The sequence below is a fragment of the Salmo trutta genome, chromosome 40 (assembly GCF_901001165.1).
Source record: "Salmo trutta chromosome 40, fSalTru1.1, whole genome shotgun sequence".
Classification (NCBI taxonomy): Eukaryota; Metazoa; Chordata; class Actinopteri; order Salmoniformes; family Salmonidae; genus Salmo; species Salmo trutta.
In genome coordinates, this window is record NC_042996.1 from 6,615,930 (window position 1) to 6,630,891 (window position 14,962).

General features: G+C 42.3%; 1 long non-coding RNA gene across 1 annotated transcript; it reads right to left on the reverse strand.

Moving 5' to 3' along the window:
• Positions 1-12,782: 12,782 nt before the first annotated feature.
• On the reverse strand, positions 12,783-14,585 carry LOC115180385 (uncharacterized). Its single transcript, XR_003873068.1, has 2 exons — positions 14,233-14,585; positions 12,783-12,819 (listed from the first exon to the last, which is right to left on the reverse strand). It is a non-coding gene; the product is annotated as an uncharacterized LOC115180385 (long non-coding RNA).
• Positions 14,586-14,962: the final 377 nt, after the last annotated feature.

A 14,962-nucleotide genomic window follows, 5' to 3' on the forward strand; every position in this document is an offset into this window, starting at 1 on the left:
CAACTCATCATTCCAACATATTTGAACATTTAATTCATCCTTCATTCAGTCAGTATGTCATCCATTCTGTAATTTGTCTGAGTTACAATAGGAACTAAATCAAAGAGAATAGAACAGTCTTATCCATTTGTTTATTGAAATCCATGTGTGAATTCAACATTAGATAAATTCTCCAAAGTTCTTTAGCCTACCACTTTAACAATTCAATCTTTAATTTAGGCCTACCCAAATAAAAATAGGCCTTCAACTTGTAAGCATATAGCCTCTAAATAAATGTTAAACAAAATAGTTGAAGCACATGCAGTGGCGGATAGGGAAAACAGATCTGGCAATAAGAATAGGCTATAGATAGCCAAGGGGTCCCAAATACTCAAGACTATTTCGCTCAGGACAGGTTATAGTCAATACTTAATATTTTGTTCTGTTTCATTTATTGTTATGGATATAGACTCTGCGTGATAGGGTTGTGCAACACAGATGGCTATAGCAAGCCTACATACAGGGTGGAATTAAGCCAGTGGCCTTGCTTTAACAAAGTTAACCCTTTTCACTGTAGTGTCCAATACATCTTTCAACCTGTCAGGCATTCCCTTGGCAGCAAGAGCCTCTCGGTGGATGCTGCACTGTACCCAAGTGGCGTCGGGAGCAACTGCTTGCATGCGCGTTACCACTCCACTATGTCTCCCTGTCATGACTTTTGCGCCATCAGTACAGATACCAACACATCTTGACCACCAAAGTCCATTTGGTGTCACAAAGCTGTCCAGTACTTTAAAAATATCCTCTCCTGTTGTCCTGGTTTCCAGTGGTTTGCAGAAGAGGATGTATTCCTTAATTGACCACCCATAAACATAATGGACATATACCAGGAGCTGTGCCAGGTCTGTTGACTCATCCAGCTGTAACGCATAGAACTCACTGGATTGTATGCGAAGCAGTAATTGTTTCAAAACATCTCCTGCCATGTCACTGATGCATCGAGAAACAGTGTTGTTTGATGAAGGCATTGTCTGTATAGTTTTTTGGGCCTTTTCCCCCAGCATTATCAACGCCATATTCGTGGCAGCAGGAAGAATTAAGTCCTCCACAATAGTATGGGGCTTGCCTTTCCTAGCCACTCGGTAGCTCACCATATAAGATGCTTCTAGCACCTTCTTAGTAATGGTATCTGTTGCATCAGATTCACAACTGTCAGTGTCCATGCTAGCTGGGCTGACAACAAATGTAGAATTACTGATGCTAGCATTGGATGTGCTCGTGGAAGCAGAACAATGTGTCGTTGACAGGTGCAGGTGTAGTACTACTGGTAGTAGCAGTACTACCAGTAGAGCTGGTATGTGTCGGGCCTTACTTTTATTTAACAATTTATACATTTTCTAGCAAAAGGAATGAGCAGCAGCTACGTTTGGCTACATACGGACTGTTAGTTGAATTCCCGCGAGAGAGTAACGGTTAATGTGATTGGGCTAACTGTATTTGACATTGCAATGTTATTTCGCTGAACACTAAATGGTTTCATTTTATTTTTGGCAGTGAAACGAGGCTACTCAAGCGAGAAAAAAACCTCACCCAAAGGTATCGCCCTGTTGAAAAATATAAATGGACTGTTTGAAAATGTGAAGAAGAAAAATAAATAAATAAAAAATGTTTTTAACATGTGAATTACATTTTTATTTGGCGTACCCCCGATGGCATTCCAGTTTGGGAATACCTGCATTACATGATCACTACAGTAGCCCCACATGGCTATAAATAAATGATGAGATTATATGGCCATTAAATAACACATCATAGCTTGGCATATTTAGATTGGGGAATAGGCCTAAATCATATTAACTTTCTATTTTGCAGATCAGGAGGTTATTCTAAACTAGGCTCTTCTGTGTCTTTAAAGTCATTTGCTGAAGGCCCAAGCCTATACTACGCCAGCTACTGGTATAACATCGTTATCGAATGCCGTTCTACAACAAGCTCTAAACTTTTATTTAGGAAATTAAACCGGAAATTGCAAAGCAACTCTAAAGTCTGGGCTAGAGTTGCTTGATTGACTAGCTACGTTCAGTTCATGTCCTTTGTGGAGGCCGCATCCCTGACGAAAGTTTGTACATATAAAAAAGATCTGTAAGCGAGTAAAGTGAGATGTAAAGTAAGAATTGATTTTCATAGTTGTAACATTTACAGAACTAATTTAACGGTTACTGCATGGCTTTCTTACTATCCTAACAATTTACCTATGGGTTTTCTTATGATTCTAACGATACGTACGTTCAACCTTGTGGCAGCTATCTGGCTCCATGTTATGTTTTTCTCCCAATGTTTGTCGCTGGTCAATCATAATATAGTATTGTTGCAAATAGGCATGTTTAATTTTACACGCACAAGTAACAAACCGCAACCACTGTGTAACAAAACTTAGCTAATGATATTGTTGTGGTTGTTCAAGGTCGACATATTTCCAGATTGTTGCTCCCACTTGAAAAGCAAGGAAGAAAAACTTGGCTTCTCTTCGACATTTTGATATGTTAAGGACCTGTGACTCACGTAGTGCTGAGCGATTAGTGTTTTTGAGGTCGTTTCGGTTTCGGTTAAATTATTAAAATCACGGTTTTCGATTATTTGGGTTGAATGCTGTGACACAATCAAGTCCCATGATGGTAGTGAGTTTTGACCGCCCATTACAGCTTATCACTTATTAACCATAATTATTCACATTAGTTTAATCATATATTTCAGTTGTGTATGTTACATTTGTTTTATTTGATGACTTATTTCATTCCAAGTCATCTCATCTCTATAGAACTGCTGCATATGCTGTCTGACAATCATTATTTAGTAGTTATTCAAAGTAAATAAGGCATACTTTTATGACTGCTGAATACCAACTATAAACCACTTAGATCATGTATTTTCAGGTAGAGATACCTCGCGAAGCAACAGCTGCTCTATATATCCCCAATCGCGCATTATTCTGCTTCTTCCGTAGCAGACAGAAACCCAGACCAGACAATGTTATATCGTCATTGTAGTTAATTACCACGTTTTATGCGCTAAACCATTTAGAATATTGTCCTGTTGGAAACTACAACTCCCTACTACATCGCACAGTTCAGACTGGATCTGATTTGTCTCTTATTAGTTGTTTAAAAAACGTGTCTCTCAGACCTTACAACTCGTTCAGGCAGTATTGTAAGACAGGGGGCGCCATTGACCTATTAATGGTCCGCCTGTAAACTACTTTCCTTGAGGCTCAGCTGTTGAGGTTGCCAGCAGGCATCATCTGTTGTAGGAGGCACATGTCTAGTTTTATGCTGACGGGATACGTTTATTTGTGTATATGACTAGGCCTATGAGTGCCGCTGAGTGTGCGTCCTATTTAAGTGTATGATGCCATTTGCCACCAGTATGTTGTACACTGACTATTGTAAACACATAAGAGATGTACAGTTGAAGTCAGAAGTTTACTTACACTTAGGTTAAGTCATTAAAACTCGTTTTTCAACCACTCCACAAATTTCTTGTCAACAAACTATAGTTTTGGCAAGTTGGTTAGGACATCTACTTTGTGCATGACACAAGTCATTTTTCCAACAATTGTTTACAGACAGATTATTTCAGTTATAATTCACTGTATCACAATTCCAGTGGGTCAGAAGTTTACATACACTAAGTTGACTGTGCCTTTAAACAGCTTGTAAAATTCCAGAAAAGGATGTCATGACTTTAGAAACTTCTGATAGGCTAATTGGCATCATTTGAGTCAATTGGAGGTGTACCTGTGGATGTATTTCAAGGCCTACCTTCAAACTCAGTGCCTCTTTGCCTGACATCATAGGAAAATCAAAAGAAATCAGACAAGACCTCAGAAAAAAAATTGTAGACCTCCACAAGTCTGGTTCATCCTTGGGAGCAATTTCCAAATGTCTGAAGGTACCACGTTCATCTGTACAAACAATAGTACGCAAGTATAAACACAATGGGACCACGCAGCCGTCATACCGCTCAGGAAGGAGACGCATTCTGTCTCCTAGAGATGAACGTACTTTGGTGCGAAAAGTACAAATCAATCCCAGGACAACAGAAAGGGACCTTGTGAAGACGCTGGAGGAAACGGGTACAAAAGTATCTATATCCACAGTAAAACGAGTCCTATATCGACATAACCTGAAAGGCCGCTCAGCAAGGAAGAAGCCACTGCTCCAAAACCGGCATAATAAAGCCAGACTACGGTTTGCAAAAGCATGTGCGAGCAAGGAGGCCTACAAACCTGACTCAGTTACACCAGCTCTGTCAGGAGGAATGGCCCCCCCCAAAAATATTACTGTGGGAAGCTTGTAGAAGGCTACCCGAAGCGTTTGACCCAAGTTAAACAATTTAAAGGCAATGCTACCAAATACTTATTGAGTGTATGTAAACTTCTGACCCACTGGGAATGTGATGAAAGAAATAAAAGCTGAAATAAATCATTCTCTCTACTATTATTCTGACATTTCACGTTCTTAAAATAAAGTGGTGATCCTAACTGACCTAAGACAGGGAATTTACAAGGATTAAATGTCAGGAATTGTGAAAAACTGAGTTTAAATGTATTTGGCTAAGGTGTATGTAAACTTCTGACTTCATCTGTATTTGCATGTCTTAAACAGCAGTGGATTCATGTAGCATGGTACCAGTATCGGGACACTACGATACCAGATTTTCCTAGGCAAAAAAGAAAAAAGGAAGCAAATTAAATTCTATGGTCCTTTAAAACCTACTTTTGTGAAACATTGTGTCCTGTAGCTTTTAAAATAAACTTGACTCCTGATCACAACATAATGCAGTTTTTTCCAACTCCATTCTCTCCCCAAACTCTTAATACCACTCCTGATTCTTTTACGCCACCCCTTCCACCTCTATCTACCCCGTGACCCTTCTGCCATTTCCCCCTCTCCCCCTCTCCCTCAAATGTGACACCCTCCAAAGCCCCTGATTCAGCCAGCTGTGTTTACGCTCCCTGTGTTTCTCTGGGAGATTCTGCTGACTTCTGCACAGCCACAGCTTATTCTCTCATCCCCACACCAGATCAATGAGTGACCATGTGTATATACGTTCACATATGTGCATTGTGTCACTGTCTGGCCAGCACATGCACGCTCTGCACTGCAACCGTAGCCTATAGGCTACACACAGGTCTATGTGTTATAGTGTTTGAAGTAGGCTAGCAGATAACTGCATTTTCTCTTTGTTTTGCTGTTTTCCCCACTCAATGGGAAACCATATGTGTTGTGTTTTGATCCTGGTTAGGCCCGACATCATTCCCGTAAGTTCCTTTAGTTGTTTTTCTGAGAAACCCAGGGTTTTCACAGAGTTACACTAATTTCCCGATAATCATTTCAGAGTGCTGCCCTCTTGACACATGAAAATTGCTGACCTCTCTCTCGCTCTCTCCCCACACAACGCACACACGTAAACACACACAAACAGAGGCCTCTACTCTTATGCACAGAACAAAGATCTCATTGACGTCTGACATTTTGGTCTCCCAGTTGACTTTACCTTAGATGTAAACAACAGGGTCAGGAAGTTGAAGTGGCTCAGAGCCTGCTGAAAATAGTCCCATCCATCCCCCATCTCAGCATCTGCAGTTCTATTAGTAGAAACTGCCTCACTTCCTCTTTCGGTGCTCCCCCCTGCCTCACCAAGAAGAGGAACTGCAAGGGGAGATGGTCAGTGGTTAGACTGGAGAGAGTGCAGCAGTACATCATGTATTTGTATTAGAATAGGGACCGTCAGTTAGATTTAACCGCCAATGGTTGGGGGGCCAGAACATAAATACAAATCATTTGTAGACTGCAAATTGATCACAAGAAGCCCACACAGATATATTTGACTAAAATATAATAATTTAAAACCTTGATTACATTTGTGTACCATAATGTGCGTGGGAATATTGGGAACAGATTTCCAAAATCACTTGGAGCTGATTTCCGTGGGGTTTTTACAGTATTTTATGTCCATCAATGAAGATTATAAAAATTGAAGATTATAAAAATTGCTCAGAAAACTTGAGGGGCCCAAAAAAACCACTCACAGGCTGCCAGTTGGTGAACCCTGTTTTAGAGGCTTGTGTCCACTTTCCTGTACTTAATAATTCCTGTAAACGACATCTCTGCACGTTTAGAGCAGGGCGATATGTAAAAAAATCCATATTGTGATAAATTGCCTGAATTCATGCGATACCGATAAATAGAACTATACATTTATAACAATGTGCACTGACGTTTTATTTTATTTTATTATCCTTTAAAGTACTACTACTAGTTTTATGGCTGTAGCCATCATTTCTCCCATTAAACAAACTTATTTCATTTCAAACTTCACATTTCTATAGTATAGGCTACTTATCGTAATGAACGACATCAGCAAAATGCCTGCGATAAGTGATCGGTATGGTCGGTGTCAATCATTTTTGGTATATGTTCCCAGCTCTAGTGTGTGTGTGTGTGTGTGTACGTGCGTGCGTGCATGGGTGCGTGCGTGCGTGCGTGTGTGGAGAACAGAATGGTGCCTTCAGACAAGGGTGTTACATTTAGTCCCCCATTGACCTTCCCTTTGGCTACAAGGTATTTTTACATTCATTATGGAACTCCTTAGCAGCCACTTTCCAATACTCTTGGATGACCTCCTTTCCTCTCGCTTTCTTTTCCTTCATGCCAGCTAACAGATGAAAGGCTTGATGGATTCTCACCAGATGAATGTCACCTATCCAATATTTTCAGAGCAGTGACAGAGTGAGTGGAGATTAAATAACAACCCTATTTGGGCATAGTGAATATCTGCCCATTTGAAAGTGAGTTAAAGATGCGCTCTCAAACTTTTGTATAATTTCAGCCAGTAGTTTTGAAAGTGGTGCTCACGATCAAATTCTGTACTACATCATCCATTTTGTATATATGTTACATCCTGCAAAAAACATTATACATTTTTGTTGGTGCAATTTGTATGATATGTTACGAATCCATTTGATGCTATACGTTATGAATTTGTTGTGCTTAAGATCCTGGACTGCATCTTTAAATACAGACTCTAGTGATCGAGAGGGATTCATAAGTTACTGATGACTGATGTATTTTGGAGGACAGAGTGGATGAGTTTCATTAGTCATTGCTCTGATTAATGTGGCATGACAGCGGCAAGACAATCATTTGTCCCATTTGTTGACTTCTGAGACCATAATGGCGTTACTGTCTTGAATAAGTTGTGAGAGCAGAACTGGGAAGCAGTTTCTGGGAAGCAGTTTGGTCTTTTCCCATAAATAGAACCGCGTCGGCCCTCGCCTCCCAAGCCACGTGTAACAAACACAATATCCATAAATACCCATGGAGAAAACAGAAACCACGCTGAACGGTTTTCCTTCACGTCGTCCCTTGAAATCACATAGTTTTCTTGGTCGCCATTTGCAACACAGGTTGGATGACACTCCAGATCGATCTCCCTAGTGGCGGTTCTGCATTTGGGCCCCATCCAGCAACATTTCCTGAAGCGTTGTGCCAACATTTCTACTAGTGTGTTGTTCCATGTCATGTGTCGGGTGGTCTGGCTTTGGTGTCCATATGGGGAGGTTGAGTGAAGTACGTGCCTTGGAGGAGACATCGGTTTATTTGGATTGCTGGACTCAGCCCATTCTATTTAGTTCTAGGAGCAGAAACTCAGCCAAAAACATATTTCATGGAAACACAGACCCCATGAAATGGTGTCACTTGCTGACATATTCTCAGTGGGTCCTTAGCTCTACAAACAATCAGATTCGTTTTCCTGATCTTTTAAATTCCATTTTCCGGTGTATGTTTTGGTTGGTCCCAAGAGTTACGAAATGTTTTAAGCCTATTTTCAGGGAGGGGGCTCCAGACTGGTTATTATTAGTTGTGAACTCACTTCCTGGAACTACTGGCTATAGCGTATAGTACAGTATGTGGACTCCACTTGGTAGCAACACACAGTGGTATGAAACCTGGAGTCCATCTGTGTCTGCTATGATGTCTTCATCAGGAAGCTAGGCTCACTCTTTCCTGCGCTACCCTCCAGGGTCCTAATCATTTAAGTGCACCAGAACAAAAAAGTTCACATAGAGATCCTGCTTCCCAGTTTTGGCCTGTTTGCTTCCATTTCGTGCCTAGTGAATAAGACCCTGGTATTTAGACTAGCCTTATTCAGAGTGATGCATGCCAAGTTGTTATTGTCTGGAGCCCCTCATCCTTCTTTGCTTTAATATTGTGACAGTACACAGATGTCTTCTAATCAAAGATTTTCAATCCAGGAAGTTGAGGTAGCACAATCTGAGGCCAGTCAACTTCTTCGGGATCGGTGTCCCTTCCATGGGACGGTTGAGCTAACGTAGGCTAATGCGATTAACAAGCGGTTGTAAGTAACAAGACATATCTGATATTGTCAGAAAGCTTACATTCTTGTTAATCTAACTGCACTGTGCAATTTACAGTAGCTATTACAGTGAAATAATACCATGCTATTGTTTGAGGAGAGTGCACAATTTTGAACATGATAAGTTATTTATAAACAAATTAGGCACATTTGGGCAGTCTTGAGTCAAACTTTTGAACAGCAATGCAATGGTTCATTGGATCAGTATAAAACATTGGCGGGGCGCTGCTGCCATCTAGTGGCCAAAATCTAAATTGCACACGGGCTGGAATAATACATTATGGCCTTTCTCTTGCATTTCAAAGATGATGGTACAAAAAAATATAAAAGAATGGTTGTTTTTTTCTTTATATTATCTTTTACCAGATCTATTGTGTTATATTCTACTACATTCCTTTCACATTTCCACAAACTTTAAAGTGTTTCCTTTCAAATGGTACCAAGAATCTGCATATCCTTGCTTCACGGCCTGAGCGACACGCAATTAGATTTGGGAATGTCATTTTTGGCGAAAATTGAAAAAAGGTGCTTAATAACGTATGAATTGAGACCTGGCCAGCCATAGCAAACCCCTGACAACTATACTAGGGGTATCTAAAGTGTAGACTAGTTGATGGCATTTCACAGCCCCCTTCAGCACAAAAGTGCCCCTCTGTTCTGTCCCTTATTTTGGTTTCCATAAAAAGGCCAGGTGTGTGAGTTTAACCCACCTCCATGTCTCCCCCTCAGACACACACACACTCAACCCTCCTGAGGGTCTGTTGCCTTGTCGTGCCAGATGAGTTACCTTTGGCTTTCGGTAAAAATAAATAAAATAAAAAGCGCTTCCCAGCCACGGGCCCCTTAAATATCAACCGACTTACAGTTCGAGTTGATTTAATCTCATTGGCTTGTGTTTGCGTTCACATGCATGTACACTCATGTACACACACTGCCTAAACATATTCATCCTGAGAATGATATTTTAATTAGAACTAGGTCGACTTGAGACGGAATGAAGCATTTCAAAGCTTTTTGTATTTTAACAAGATTAACTAGGAAATGTATCAAACAATCAGTCTTTGACTTTAGGCCTATTTGGTAAAACAGGACAGTGGAACAGGGGAATGTAGCCCAATGTTTATTATGGTCTGTGTATATAGAAAATATCTGACTAATCTCAAGTCACTCTGTGTGTGTGTGTGTATTTGCGGCGTCCTGCTCCATTTCTGCCGTGTCCCACCCTGTTGTTGTTGACGTTCGGCTGTGTTGAGAGGAGAGGTCCCTGAACTCCGTGAGCGTGCTGTTTTGCATCTTTATCTGCGATCTAGCTCTCTCCTCAGGCCTCCAACAGGAACACTGAAACACCTGGTGATAGTGGAGCAGAGGCAGGGTCACACCCCCCCCAGTAAACACAAGATCAGTAAAAGTGTGTGTGTTGAGAGATTGACAGGGGTGGGGAGCAGAAGTTTAAATGGCTGATAGACTGAATGGAAACACAGTGTGTTTTGCCTTAGCGTTACTTAGGTGACATTGGAACCACCACTCTAAGTGGTACCACATGGTGGTGTGTGCGTTCATACGTGCATTCATGTGTTTTCATCTATTGCCCAGGACCTACACCCAGTATCAAATAGCATATGTTACGGAAGTAGCATATATGGAGATAGAATGCTGTTTGGCTAAAGCTGTCCAAATAGGAACGCCAGTTCAATTTGTGATACTTGCCAATTCAATCCATTATATACAGCATTTCATTAACAGAACACACAAGTCAGATCATGATTCCACACTGCTTTAGAAACGATTCAAGTGTTTTGAATAGAGAACATAATTACCAACGGTACATCTTGTCGATGTGAACAGCCAAATAGTCTCAAAGACAAAAGAAAATCCAGTCTCCATTCACTACAGACCCGGATTCGATCCAGGGCTGTATCACAACCGGCCATGTTCGGGAGTCCCATAGGGCGGCGCACAATTGGCCCAGTGTCGTCTGAGTTAGGGGAGGGTTTGGCCAGAGGGGCTTTACTTGGCTCATTGCGCTCTAGCGACTCCTTGGGTCGTCAGGTGAACGGTGTTTCCTCTGACACATTGGTGCGGCTGGCTTCCTGGTAAAGAGGGCGGGTGTTAAGAAGCGAGGTCTTCGGAGTACGCATGATTCAGCCTTCGCCTCCCAACCCCATTGGGGAGTTGCAGCGATGAGACAAGATTGAAATTGGGGGAAAGAAAGGGGGTAAAAAAATGTTTAAATATATATTTTTGTTATTGTTTGAGGATATTGATGTATAACATTTGTATTATCCTTTTATTCAGCCGGCCCTGCCCCTTTCACTCACTCACTCACTCACTCACTCACTCACTCACTCACTCACTCACTCGTGCAGCTTGGCACAAAGGTCCTTTGTCAAGCCATGCATGTAGGGAGAAATTAAATTACAGACCAGAAGTGGTGTGTGTGTGGGGGTGTGGGTGTGTGAGGGTGGGGGTGTGTGGGGGTGGGGGTGTGGGTCTGGGTGGAGGAGGGGTCAGCAGTCTCTGAGGTACTCCAGCATCTGATCTTGTTAGACTAATGGTCACACTGCCTTTCCCTGCACTAATGGTCACACTGCCTTTCCCTGCACTAATGGTCACACTGCCTTTCCCTGCACTAATGGTCACACTGCCTTTCCCTGCACTAATGGTCACACTGCCTTTCCCTGCGCTAATGGTCACACTGCCTTTCCCTGCACTAATGGTCACACTGCCTTTCCCTGCACTAATGGTCACACTGCCTTTCCCTGCGCTAATGGTCACACTGCCTTTCCCTGCACTAATGGTCACACTGCCTTTCCCTGCACTAATGGTCACACTGCCTTTCCCTGCGCTAATGGTCACACTGCCTTTCCCTGCACTAATGGTCACACTGCTTTTCCCTGCACTAATGACATCTTGGGGGTCAAAGGGGAAGGGTGGTATGACAAGGCATGAGAAGCTATAGGACAGGGGTAGGAAACTACATTCAGCCGCTGGGACGAGTTTTGATGGTCGGGGGGGCTGGAGCATAATTGTAATAATTTGTACACTGCAAATTGAACACAAGTAAGGCCAAAACGAGTTTGTATTTGAAATTAAGAAACATTTCATACATCGATGACATGCTGACTACACCGGCCACGTGCGTGTTGATTTTATACATCCCCAACAGACATGTTCATGACACGCAGGTTGAAAATTCAAAACCAACTTTATTAGTTTTGGGGCATGGCAAAAACACATGAAACATTCATGGACATTTAGCTAGCTTGCTGTTGCTAGCTAACTTTTCCTGGGAGATCAACATTGGCTTGTTATTTTAGCTGAAATGCATATGGTCCTTTTTTTAGCTGGATCTTGTCATACAATAATGTGTATATCTGACACTAAAAAAGTATGCATCTAGTAATCTGTTCTGAGCCAATGCATTCTAATAGTCTAATGTCATATATGTTATTGCAAAAATAATAATTTGCTTGTGTTGATGAAGGTTTTAGGTAGGCCTACCATTTAGAAATCAATAAAAAAAAATTCATCGTATTGTCTCTCTCAACCTATAGCCGATAATGAAACATTCCCCTGAGGAGCTCAACTACAGGATGCAGCTCCCTTGGTGATGGAGAATGTCCCTCTGTTTTGCAGATGTTTATGCTGTAAACCTTTTCACCGCAGGCCTATAGTGGATAAAGGGCCCACTGCAGGCTTAAAGCTACCAATTAGACCTGGCTTAGATTAGGCAGGTAGTTAGGTGCCGTAAATGAACTAGCAGCACTGTGTGTTTCTGTGTGTGCATCTATTTTGGCCATTGGTCTCGTTACTGTGTGTGTGTGTTAGACTTGATGCTCCTGTATGTCTCCTCTGTGTGTATCAGCTCGAGAACCCCATTCCAGACAGACCTGCTGCTTCCAGTTAAGGCCCAGTTCTTATCACATGTAAATGACCAACACCCAGGCTCACACCAGCCCACCACACCCCTTCGAAACACCTTTACGGGAATTGTTGTTGAATTACAGAATGGGAGACAAGCTATTTTTCAACAGTTGGGGAGCTAAACAGCCCTGGGCTTTATTACCTTGGTGGTAAATGCTTCCAGTCTGGTAACACTGGTCTTTTCTGTTCAGTCTCCATAAACAATATTACCACCTCCATTATTAGATTGGTTGCCAGGAAAACAGACAACTGTTTTGGGAGGTTTAGGTGGTGCACCACTGGTGCAATTCTCTCTTTCACAAGCTGTCCTTGGTGGTTTCGATGTCCAGTCTGTAGTGTCTGAAGAAGCCCCGGATGACTAGGTTGGGGGTAGGGCCTACATCTCATTGGTCTAAAGTGGCTTCCTCTCCTTGCTTCCTCTCCTTGCTTCCTCTTCTTGCTTCCTCTCCTTGCGTCCTCTACTTCATCAGCGCTGATCTGTAAACACATACAGTGCCAGTCAAAAGTTTGGACACACCTACTCATTCCAGTTTGTATTTGTTTTTACTATTTTCTACATTCTAGAATAATAGTGAAGACATCAAAACTATGAAATAACACATATGGAATCATGTAGTAACCGAAAAAGTGTTAAACACATTCTTCAAAGTAGCCACCCTTTGCCTTCACAGCTTGTTTGCACACTCTTGGCATTCTCTCAACCAGCTTCATGAGGTAGTCCCCTGGAATCCATTTCAATTAACAGGTGGGCCTTGTTAAACATTCATTTGTGGAATTTCTTTCCTTCTTAATGCGTTTGAGCCAATCAGTTGTGTTGTGGCAAGGTAGGGGTGGTGTACAGAAGATAGCCCTATTTGGTAAAAGTCCATATTATGGCAAGAACAGCTCAAATAAGCAATGAGAAATGACAGTCCATCATTACTTTAAGACATGAAGGTCAGTCAATCTGGAAAATGTCAAGAACTTTGAAAGTTTCTTCAAGTGCAGTCGCAAAAACCATCAAGCGCTATGATGAAACTGGCTCTCATGAGTACTGCCACAGTAAAAGAAGACCCAGAGTTACCTTTGCTGCAGAGAATAAGTTCATTAGAGTTAACTGCACCTCAGATTGCAGCCCAAATAAATGCTTCATGGAGTTCAAGTAACAGACACATCTCAACATCAACTGTTCAGAGGAGCCTGTGTGAAACAGGCCTTCATGGTCGAATTGCTGCAAAGAAACCACTACTAAAGGACACCAATAATAAGAAGAGACTTGCTTGGGCCAAGAAACACAAGCGATGGACATTAGACCGGTGGAAATATGTCCTTTGGTCTGATGAGTCCAAATTTGAGATTTTTGGTTCCACCGTGTCTTTGTGAGACGCACAGTAGGTGAACGGATGATCTCTGCATGTGTGGTTCCCACCGTAAAGCATGGAGGAGGAAGTGTGATGGTGTGGGGGTGCTTTGCTGGTGACACTTTATTTATAATTCAAATGACCTGGCCTCCACAATCACCCGACCTCAACCCAATTGACATGGTTTGTGATGCAAGTGCTCAGGATATGTGGGAACTCCTTTAAGACTGTTGGAAAAGCATTCCTCATGAAGCTGGTTGAGAGAATGCCAAGAGTGTGCAAAGCTTTCATCAAGGGAAAGGGTGGCTACTTTTGAAGAATCTCAAAGATAAAATATATTTTGATTTGTTTAACACTTTTTAGGTTACTACATGATTCCGTATGTGTTATTTCATGGTTTTGATGTCTTCGCTATTATTATACAGTGTAGAAAATAGTAAAAATAAAGAAAAACCCTTGAGTGAGTAGGTGTGTCCACACTTCTGACTGGGACTGTATGTGATGGATATCTACAGAGCGTTTGCTTTCCCCTGTTTACGTGCTTTCATACCAGTTACAGATGAAGGGAAAGGACTCCAGACTGATACGATGCCGTCTGCCCTCTCTGTCAGCATCAACAGTGTCGTGTCTGGTTTCACCTTTCAGCCCGGCACCTGCTGCTTCCATTACATCATCAAACTCTTGATCAACAAAGTGACTCATTTCTTCAAGGAACATCACCTGGTCGACCGTAGTGGAGAGGATGGCCAATGAGCACTCGGCACCTCCTCTGCAGTGATGCTTTGTCTTTGGCCCCGTGTCCGGTGGTTATTCTAGACCTCTATTGATGTAGATGTCCACAAAAGGCCAGGGTTGTTACCAACCAGCTGTGTTTCGTGCTCCCTGCTTTGAGGAGGCACTCTGTGTATCAGAGGCCTGAGTCCTTCTATTTCTGCCGATCCCCTGTGTGTCTCACACACACACACACACACACACACACACACACACCTGCTGTTATCGCAGCTGTGACTTGGTTGGCAACGTCAGGAGCCCCAGCACCCCTACCAGGCCTCCTGCTAATCCACTCAAACTGATTGTCACCCTGCCTCTCTCTCTCTAGATCTCTATCCAAAACAACACTCATCTCCATTCCCTGGACTCACCAGGCACACACACACACACACACACACACACACACACACACACACACACACACACACACACACTGGGGTGCTATGATCATCCCCTCATGCGACTAAGAATGCTGATGACTTTGAAGCAGTTTATTCCTAAACCCCCTA